This window comes from Macadamia integrifolia, chromosome 9, assembly GCF_013358625.1.
Source record: "Macadamia integrifolia cultivar HAES 741 chromosome 9, SCU_Mint_v3, whole genome shotgun sequence".
NCBI lineage: Eukaryota > Viridiplantae > Streptophyta > Magnoliopsida > Proteales > Proteaceae > Macadamia > Macadamia integrifolia.
In genome coordinates, this window is record NC_056565.1 from 27,040,729 (window position 1) to 27,050,887 (window position 10,159).

Sequence of the window (10,159 nt, forward strand, 5' to 3'; positions counted from 1 at the left end):
CGCAGGTGACGGAATCTTCAAGTTGGTGTTGTTTCGAGCGTTTCGCCTTGCATGTGAAAGATTTCACTATGTATTGGGTGATCTTGCCACTATAGATGTGACCCCGATGACGTCGAATCTTTCCTCAGTTTATGTTTTCCTACAGCTATTGAAAACAATATTGGGATAAATCTGATTAATAGCTCAATTAGTCAAGTTTAATTATATTGTTCGGATGTTAATATACCTTATCTTCTTGCATACCGTATATTTTGGTAAATATGTATGATTATATTTGCCAGCTTTAACTTCCCATCTATTTTCTATTAAAATTTTGAATGGTTCCAATGTTGAAAAATGGAATTGATCTTTTAATGTTTCTCTGGCTATTATGATAATGGATTTTAATGTTGAATTGATGTACCTCCTAAGCCAGTGGTTGTTAATTTTATTCAAACTAAGGTTCTTTGTGAAAAATGGGAGGAATCAAATAGATTTATCTAAAGATCAGTGGGAGTAAGCTCATAAATCATAAATTTCTGTTAACTACATTACTACAGATAAAATAATTGTTCATCCACAAACTAAGAGCTTGATTCCAAAAGTTTTCTAAGAGTTTGTCACTAATATGGGACTTGTTAATTATTTTGATGTATTTTATTAGTGGGAGCTTTGCTTAATATGTTTAGTTGCATCTGACTTCAATTTTATTTTACATTTGTGATGCATTATAATTGTTCTCAAGAATATATATGCATCTTTATTGTGGCCATTTGTTTATGTGTATACACTTGTTTATTTGCTTCCTACATAAAAGTAAAGCTATATATGTGGTGTATTTACCTCATTCGGTATCTGAGGTTTTAGTCAATACATGCACATCTAATCACTAGTGAAGCCTCATTTAGTTTGAGGTCTGATTCTAGTGTATTGCGACATTCAGACCCAATCCCAATGAGCTTCCTTGAGCATTTGAGAGACGTTTGTAGTTAATGAGATCTTCGATATCTTTCTCATAGGGCTCATTTGGTTTTTGAGCCTAGACTAATTTGGAAATAGGCATGATGATCACTAATGCATGTCATTTTCATACCACACTTTCATACTGTTCAGCCCAAGTTGATGAGGTTATGAGCACTTTGACGTGTTTGGTCTCGTATCGTTTTAGATGTGATGATCAATACTGCTGGATGTTTTGTAATTCTCATTCAGACCAAGGCATTTGGCTATTTTTTTTGTGGCCACATTTAGTTTATCCAAACCGGAGAGTCGTTTTAAATAAAAAATTTTAAAAATCTAAAACTTGTGATATATGCTGCCCAAGTGGGAGATTGTAAGATTTCCAATTAGATGGGATAGCATAGTCCAATGTTTGTTTCTAAAAACCGATTTAGTGGTGTTGACTACAGATGGAGTAAGCAGAAAGAATCCAATAATGGTAAATGATCTCTATGGAGATATTAGATTTTATTAGCACACCTTAATGGTATGAAATATATATTACTATGTGTGGACCTAAGATATTGTTTCCTTTTTTTTTTTTTTTTTTTTTTTTTTTCGCTAGAAAGTCATTATATTAAAAAGGAAGAAAAAAGGAAGAAATTACAGAGCTACATCAAACTGAGAAAATAGAGTGGATCAAAATTAAAATCGATTCCCTGACCCCCACCTTCGGCATTGCCATCAGCAGGGGAAAGAGAATCCCACTAATCAAATCTATAGTTTGGTCTGCCATCAGCATCTCTTCTGATGAAATCCTTAATGTTGGCAGGAAAGTCAACATTTATGGCTGATATCCCTGTCTTCGCCGCATCTCTAGCCAGGTAGTCGGCAATTGAGTTCGCTTCTCTGAAGTTGTGAGTTATTTTCCATGTTATACTCTCCAAATATGGCTGGAGGAATATCCATCTCTGTAACGCAAACCATGGAGGAATCTTCGCCATCAGCATCTCTAAGATATTGTTTCCTTAATAGGGAGGAAACAATCATAATTTCTTTGTAGTGTTGGTCCCTACCCTCACCCCTATATATAGTTATCACTAACCCATTAAATGAGGCTAATGATCTAAAGCAAAAGGGAAAGAGGGTAGACCTGACTAACATTGATAGTGTTGTACAAAGAGCATATGAGAAGAGGTTTGAAGAGTTGTTATTCCTCAGCCATGGATTCAGGTATACCTAAAACATGTCTTTGTAGTGTTTATCGCGCATGCTCATCGATCTTCATGAATCGTTTCCACATTTATTTTCTATCATGGATACCACCATTTTTATTTGGCAATAGGAATTTCTCGTAGTTTTCTTTTTGCCATAGCTAAGAGGCAATTAAAGTTGTGTTCATGTGTTGTACATCTTTGGTGTGCCAATAACTAATATTTATTGACAAGATTGACTACTCGCTTGTCGCTCAGCATACAAGATATAAATGTGAATGTGGTGACACTCAATAAGATTTTTCCTCCCAATTAGGGAGAGCATCCAAGTGAGAGAGTTATCACATTGTAACTAGTCAAAATTCTGAGGCCAGATTATTGTTTTGTAAAGTGGTTGTAAATGGTATTTATTTTATTAAATAAAAATTATCTGAAAAGTGTTTCAAATGTTTTTGGGTCCATTCACTAGTCTTGACACTGTTGTATTAATTAACAATGGTTTGAGTTTCATAGCTGTGATTCTTCCGTGCTTGTAATATACATTGTGGATGTTAGTAGTGTGAAGGACAAGTGTAATAGAAGTTTATATCATTGGGGTGTTTAAGTTACACTTTTTTTAGCATCATCCTTTAGTGTAATTAATTATAACTTAAAAGTTACCCTTAAGGATTATACCATTTGGCATGATCTTCTTGTTAAATTGTAATTTTCATACATAACCCTTCCTTAAAAAAAAAAAAAAAAAAGCTGTGGCTATATCCTAACTGCACCACAACATTAAAGAAATAGTTGAAAAGAGAAAACAAGAGTCTTTTTTCTTCAAGCTTGGGATTCAGCGACTAGAGAAGGTGCATTTGAAAAATACCATATTCGAGTGTTGCATTCCTTTGGAAGAACATGCCACTCTATGTTCTAGATATCCTTGAATCCTTATTGCTACATCCATTCGATGTGTTCATGTGATCCTTTGTTCCATAAAAATTTAAGACATATTATATCGAATCGCTTTTACCGCCACCTTCATAATAACATTACAAACCCACACACTTGTAATGGAAATATCAATCCCATACAGCTAGGTTGTGAAATTGTTGGCACGAAGTATAGAATTGTAACTTACCCATGGGAAAACTGCACCTTGACCCTATACCTTCAGGTGTATAAAAAGGATGCATCACCATCCCATTGTGGGGCAGGTCTGTGAAGGGTATATATGGTGCTCCTTGCTAAGGATGAACCTCATGTCCCCCAAGCTGATTTATGCATCATGTAGGGATATAGAACCTAATTCGCTTAGGATGTGAGACAAATAGCTTTAATATTATATGGAATTGAAATTACTTCAACTATTGTTAGAGCAAACACCAACAAATACGAAGGAAAAACAGAGACAGATTCACACACAACACAGATTTAACGAGGTTCACACACCGATGTGGTATGTTACGTCCTTGGGCAAAGAAGAATATGTTTCACTACTGTAGAAGAGAGGTTACAATGGAGATCACTCAAATACACCCAAATTGCGGTAAGAAAACTCGCCCAGAAATCCTAGCTCGAAAATCCCCCAAATTACAATGCTTTCTAAACAAGATGATAGTACATTATACACTCCTCCAAGTTGCTGGCCTATCCGCCCAACCCCTCTACTTCCATCACAGAGGTCAGAAAAAATCTCATTCGGGTCACCACCAAAATATGTTAGAACGAGTCATTCCTCAAAACGGTTTAAGAATTTGAGACAAATCTAACAGCTATCTTTACCCAAACAAGTAAAATGGAAAACAGCAAGGGTAAGGCTCGCTTGGCTATTATCATCCCCCTTCTTTCCCCTGTCCGAGAGAGTAGTGTAAGGTAAAATCCTCACCCTTACACTAAAGAGTCTTACACTTGCCACCTCTATTTTCTTATATGGTATGAACTCCTCACCCTTACCACCCAAACTAGGGTAAGATAAAATCATTGAATGGGCCTGCTACCAGAGCCATGCCCCCTTATCCCTTCTAGCTGTGGACTTGATTGGGATAAACTACACAAAACAAATCCGAAAGTGAAATTTGTTGGATGAACATCTACATGTTTTTGCTCTTTCATTTTGAGCCTATTTGTTTCAATAACAGATAGAAATTTTGAAATTTCAAATTCATTTATAAATTTTTATTTTGACTCTTCTGCATCTAATGTATTAGCAGAATTAGCTAATAATCTCGCATTTGGCTTTTAGTGTCCATCCTCATTCCAAGGCAAATATGGTATGAGCGAATCAAGAGAAGACTTGAGAATAAAGCAAGGCACTGTACATCTATGGATTTGATTTAGCCAAAAGAAGACGTGTATCAAATCTTTGGGTTGAATTCAATTCCAATGCGGTAGTTAGATGTTTATCTAATCAAAATATCCCTTGGATATTTCCGCAACAATGGATGGATTTCAGCGATTACCTATCCTCTACTACATGGAAAATTACCTACATTATGCGAGAAGGAGTTGTTGAGAATATCATCTTGAAAAGAGGTGTAGTGTTCCGATCTTCTACTACCTGGTTAACACATCCTGATTTTGTTCATGATGAGATCTTATGTGATGTTCAAGAAAGACCAAGATATAGATTTTTTTTTTTCATTTAGTTTTCTCTTGTAGCGTTGTTCTGGGTCTTCCGTTGATGGCAAGGCTGTAGGTGGGGTCTCCAGAAAATGATAAATAGGCTTTTGTTCTTTGCTGATGGCAATGCCGAAGGTAGGGATCAAAGTCTTTTCTATTCTTGGATTTTTTGTTTCTCGTCTGGGTATGCCTGGATGCTAATCATCCCTTTATATTAACTAATTATTTTGCTGATTTTTAGAAAAATGAGTTAATGATCTAAATGGAAATGCAGCAATTCAAGGCTTTGAATAAATATGCAAATAATTCATTAACACAGGAGAATGTTTATTGAAAATATGATTCTAGGACAAACTAGAACTGATACTAAAGTCTCATTTATACCCAAATGACAATGGGACTTCTTACATTATGTATACCATCAGACCACAATAGCCAAGTAGATACAACTGACTCTAAGGGGAATCCTTTTCCGCTAGCTTTCACAGTTAACTGCTTCTTCTCATTCAAAGACTCAAAAGATAGAACCTTAGGATTAACTGTAACATTTAGTAGTGGTTGCAAGCCAACCGTCGCCTTGTATGTGGAATTAGGTAGGCCAACATTTGTAACCATCCTCGGGAAATATCTTGTGAAAGAAGCTCCTTCACCAACTCCAGCCCCAAAAGAAGGGTAGTTCAGAAGAGATAAGGATTCATTAACCTTGGCACAAGTTACATTCTCTCCGGTGATGATTTTAATATGTTCTGGAGCTATTCCCATGCTGCACAACTGTTGAAAGTAGTCACCCATCTGGATATCATACACAAGACCAGGATTTATAGCCTTTAATGGATCAATTTGACCAGCACCATAAGCCAATTCAGCCTCTTTAGTATAAGAACTATTCATGGGAGAAGCTAGAAAACAAAAGCAAGAATAAGAAAGTGTTTTGAGTTAGTTTTAAAAAATTATGTTATTGGGTATGGTACTTTGATACTTATGGAAGTTCAAAAATCACCTGTTGTCATTAGAGCGGATTTAATTGCCGCAGGGGACCATGATGGATGAAATGTTTTGACATAGGCAGCAGCTCCAGACGCGTGAGGGCAAGACATGGATGTTCCAGATAGTATATTGTACATTACAGAGCGCTCAGTACTGATCTTATCCGTATTTGAGCCTTTTGGAGACCATGCAGCTAAGATGTCTACTCCTGAAGCACTTAAGTCTGGCTGAGATATCAAAAATAACAAATTGATGCTCAAGAAGATATGGATGAACCCTATTATATTTGGCACTTGACAATTTGTAAAGTTGGAAGTACCTTGAGAATATTTGGTAAAGCAAATGTGGCTCCCCCTCTTGAAGAAAATGAAGCCACAACTGGAGCTTTAGGGTCATGGATAGCTTGACTTTTGTAAAGCTTGGCCACAGGATTCCTAAATAGAGGCAAAAAATGACCACTATTAACATTAGTTCTAATAGTAAAAGGTTTCCTTTGCATTTTCTGTTCCAAACTGAATATGTCTAATAAAACTCAAGACAGAACATGTTGTGTTCTATTCATTTTAACCTGGTCCTATTCAAATACTGCTCAAATTTTCTGGCTTCAGCAATGGTAAGAGCTGTTCCAGGTATAGGAAAAATAGATGCTACATCATCATATCCAGCATCATCTCGAAGCACCATTCCGGAAGCATTAGCAAAGTAGGGTCCTCCGCCAATTTGAAAACCAGAGGGATACCTGTCGCAGTAGACAATCTTCCCTTTCACTAACTTTTTGTCCAAACCATCAGGAAGACAACTCCTGAATGAAGAGAGGGGTGGGGGTAGAAGAGATTAAAAGGAGAATCATGTTTATATTAAACAGAGAAAAAAGAAAGAAAATGAACTTCTCACTAGTATGTCATTTACCTTGGATAAATGGTTCTTATATTTAGCTTTATATGCATATATGACGGGGTAGTACTTTTCCTCGGTTGGGAAAGTATTTATAGCATGTCCCTAAATAATCAATCAGAAAATTATATCAGAACAGGAAAGCAACTGAAATCTCTCTCAAAACTTATCAGATGAATGAGACTATTCCACCTTGAACAACTTTAGACTATGCTAAATTGGACTATCCTATCTAATCTATCATATACTCAGAAGCCATCAAACCCATGAGCCAAGGTAATAGAAAGAAATTTGAATTATGGAAGCATAAAGAGAAAGAAGAATGGATGTTTTCCATGCCTTGAACAATATCTAAGGGGGTACAAGCACTCTCACCATAAAAGTAATATTATTGCCTGTTGTGACATTGCTTATGATCCGACGATCTGTGCTGCTTGCTGCTACAGTTAACATCCATGGGGAAAAAATTTTGCAAGTTTCTTTAGCTGGTCCTTCGTTTCCTGCAGAAACAGAGGTAAGGATCCCTTTCTTCATTGCATGGAAGGATCCAATTGCAACCGCATCTGCGAATAATGGTCTAATGAATATATCCCCAAGAGAAACTGATATTATATCAACACCATCTTTAATTGAATCATCAAATGCAGCCAGGACATCATGTTCAATGCACCCGAAATCCCAACATGCTTTGTATACAGCAATCCTTGCAGAGGGAACTGCTCCTCTTACTGTCCCTTTTGCAAGATCATAAAGGCTTGCATTTTTAACTTCAACACCTGCTACTATTGAAGCAATATGACTTCCATGCCCATCAAAATTATGAGGAGAGCGTTCTTCGTCTGAATGGTACCTTTTGTCACTGTAGTAAAACCTTGCTCCAACAATCTTGCTATGGGTTACATTAAACAAAGAAGTTGAAATCAATGATCTACATTTTTCTTGATCAATGGGGAGCTCATGCAAATCAGAAAAGGCTATTCTTGAGTTCATTTGTAGCAAAATATATAGATAGAAGAATATTACTAATAGTCTATGCAACAAAGTGATGTGCTCAACAGATTCAGAACCAAATGAGCAAGCAGGTATAGTAGCAAGCAGGAATAGGTTGTGAATTCCATTGCCTGACTTTGAATTCTATCTTTCATACACTGATGCTTTTTCTAAGAAATTGGTTATGATAAAATGTAGGAAAGAGGCAAACCAATCTGGATTCTTAATAGAGCAAGGTGTTCTGTTCCTGAATTCCATATGATACACAACTAGTCAGAGGGAAGAAAAAATCTCTGAGGAGAATTCTTACTTGTTGCAGGTAATGTTTTGGCAAATACCCTTCCATTTGCTTGGGGGAGGTCCCATCCCTTTATCACTGAAGCTCTCAGGTTCAGGCCAGATTCCACTATCAATAATTCCGATTATGACATCACTCTCGACGGTAGGCATTCTCCTTACAGTGGTTGGAAAACCCAAGAAATCCCATGATCTTGTTGTGTGAAGTTGCAGGGTTTTACTTGGAAAGACAGAGACCACACCTTCCATGCCTACATTTTTTTGTGTGAAAAAAGTATAAACAGAAACCAGAAAATGCTTAATGATCAACAACCAGTACCTTTGAGCTTCTCTTGCTCTTGCTATGTGAGCTTAGCTGCAAACCCATTAAAACTCTTTCTGTAGCTGTAAACCAAGGATTCTCTTGCTGAGCTGCATCATTTAATACACAAAGCACTGTTATAAGGGAAAGTCTCCTTAAGAATCGAAAACCATCTTTGAGAAAAGTAGAAAGCTTGAAAACATGTGTACCTTGTGTCAAGTACTTGATCTAACATGCCCAAATGCACAGACTCTGTGTTGAACTCATCCTTGGCCTCTGATACTTCACCCATATATACGATATAAACCTACACCAATCATAAATTCATTGAATGTTTTCTGCTTATTACATAAGCATAATGAAGGAAATGGAATGAAACCAGAGGGTGGAGATCGGCACAATGGTAAGGTTGTTTCATTGTGACCTAATGGTCAAGGGTTTCAGTTCGGAAACAGCCTCTCCGCAAAGTGGATGTAAAGCTTCTCCCTCTATGGATTGAACCCACAATTTCAATGACTATAAAATTTCAATTGAATAAAATTGGTTCACTTCTGTGAATATATTGCCGCAGCCTTGACTGTGTTTTCCTTTACCCATGGTGAAAGGTAAATCTCTTTCAGCCACCAATCTTATTCTGGTTCTATTAGAAAGATCTTTGTCAAATGGGGCCTGAAGTAAATGATGAAACTGTGTTGTGGGAATCCAATCATAGCATCAAATCACTATTAATTCAACTTGGGTGACAAAAAACTTTCACCTTAAGCCTTTAGGGGATCCTTCAAGGGAACTATCCCATTATCTACATGTAGGGACTTGTCATTTTAATCTTTGGATAAATAGGGAATCCTTGAATAAGCCACATTCAGATTAAGGGTTTAAAAGATTGGAAATGGATCCAGAACCAGTTTTGGATCTGATCCAGAGTATCCTCCTACCACTCTCCTTCCGTTGCAAGAAAAAATGTGTCAACATGTTACAAACTGAGTCAATTGCGAGTGGCGTGTACTCAAGTCCAAGCATTCAAAGTAACTGCAACCCTGTTTGCAGCCAAAGAAAAGGAATCTGAAAGAGTATTTTAAAAAATATAAAATCTTAGGACAAAACCATAAGGGGAAGTGAATTATTCCATTTCTTTGGCTATAAGTAGGGTAACAATCGGGTAGGAGCCAAATTTTTTCTATTACATGATACCAAACCAGCCCAAAATCCCTCTTTATCATTTTCTACTTGTACACAAAAGGAAAAAAAAAATAAAAATCAGAGGATTAAAAATCAATCCATGATTAGATCATGACATGGACAACATATTCGCAAAGTTTGAATGCCAATAGACAACCACAATGAAGAAAACTCAATTACTCCAAGCTTTTCTCTCTACCCAACCCCATTAAAAATTAAAACCACAAAAATCAAGATTTATGATTTATAATTGGATAGAAAGAGAGGAAACAAATGCAAATTAAAGTTGTAAAGCGGAAATATGAAATACTAGACACAACAAAATTTTCCTAAGCAACAAACCAAGGTTTAAAAATCTAGAATTGGACATGAGATCAGCCTCCATCGATTCCAATTCGAATCTTACTAGAATCAGTCTGGAATTAGCCAAAAACAATAGAAAAAAAGAATTGGATAGAAGCAAATATTTTCATAGGCCTTAGAGGTTTTATTTTTATTCAAATGGCTTGTAGATCTTAATACAGAAGTTAGATTCACTAATTTTTTACTATTTTCCTGGCTAACAGAAGGGCGGAAATGAAAGAAATAAATAAATAATCATCCAACTACATTTATGGTCAATTTCAAATTTTGGGTTTAGAAATTTAGCATAAAGCACTGATTCAAATCTAATTCAGGGATCCATGCAATAATATAAATGTTAAAGAAATTAAGCCTCATGATAGTATGTATATTTCCCCACCTCACCTGACACACCTCCCCCCACCCCCCCACCCCC

The 10,159-nt window shown here is 36.4% G+C and overlaps 1 pseudogene; it reads right to left on the bottom strand.

Annotated features, from left to right (window-relative positions):
* Positions 1-5,039: 5,039 nt before the first annotated feature.
* LOC122089662 lies at positions 5,040-10,112 on the bottom strand (annotated as a pseudogene).
* Between the last annotated feature and the right edge of the window lie 47 nt (positions 10,113-10,159).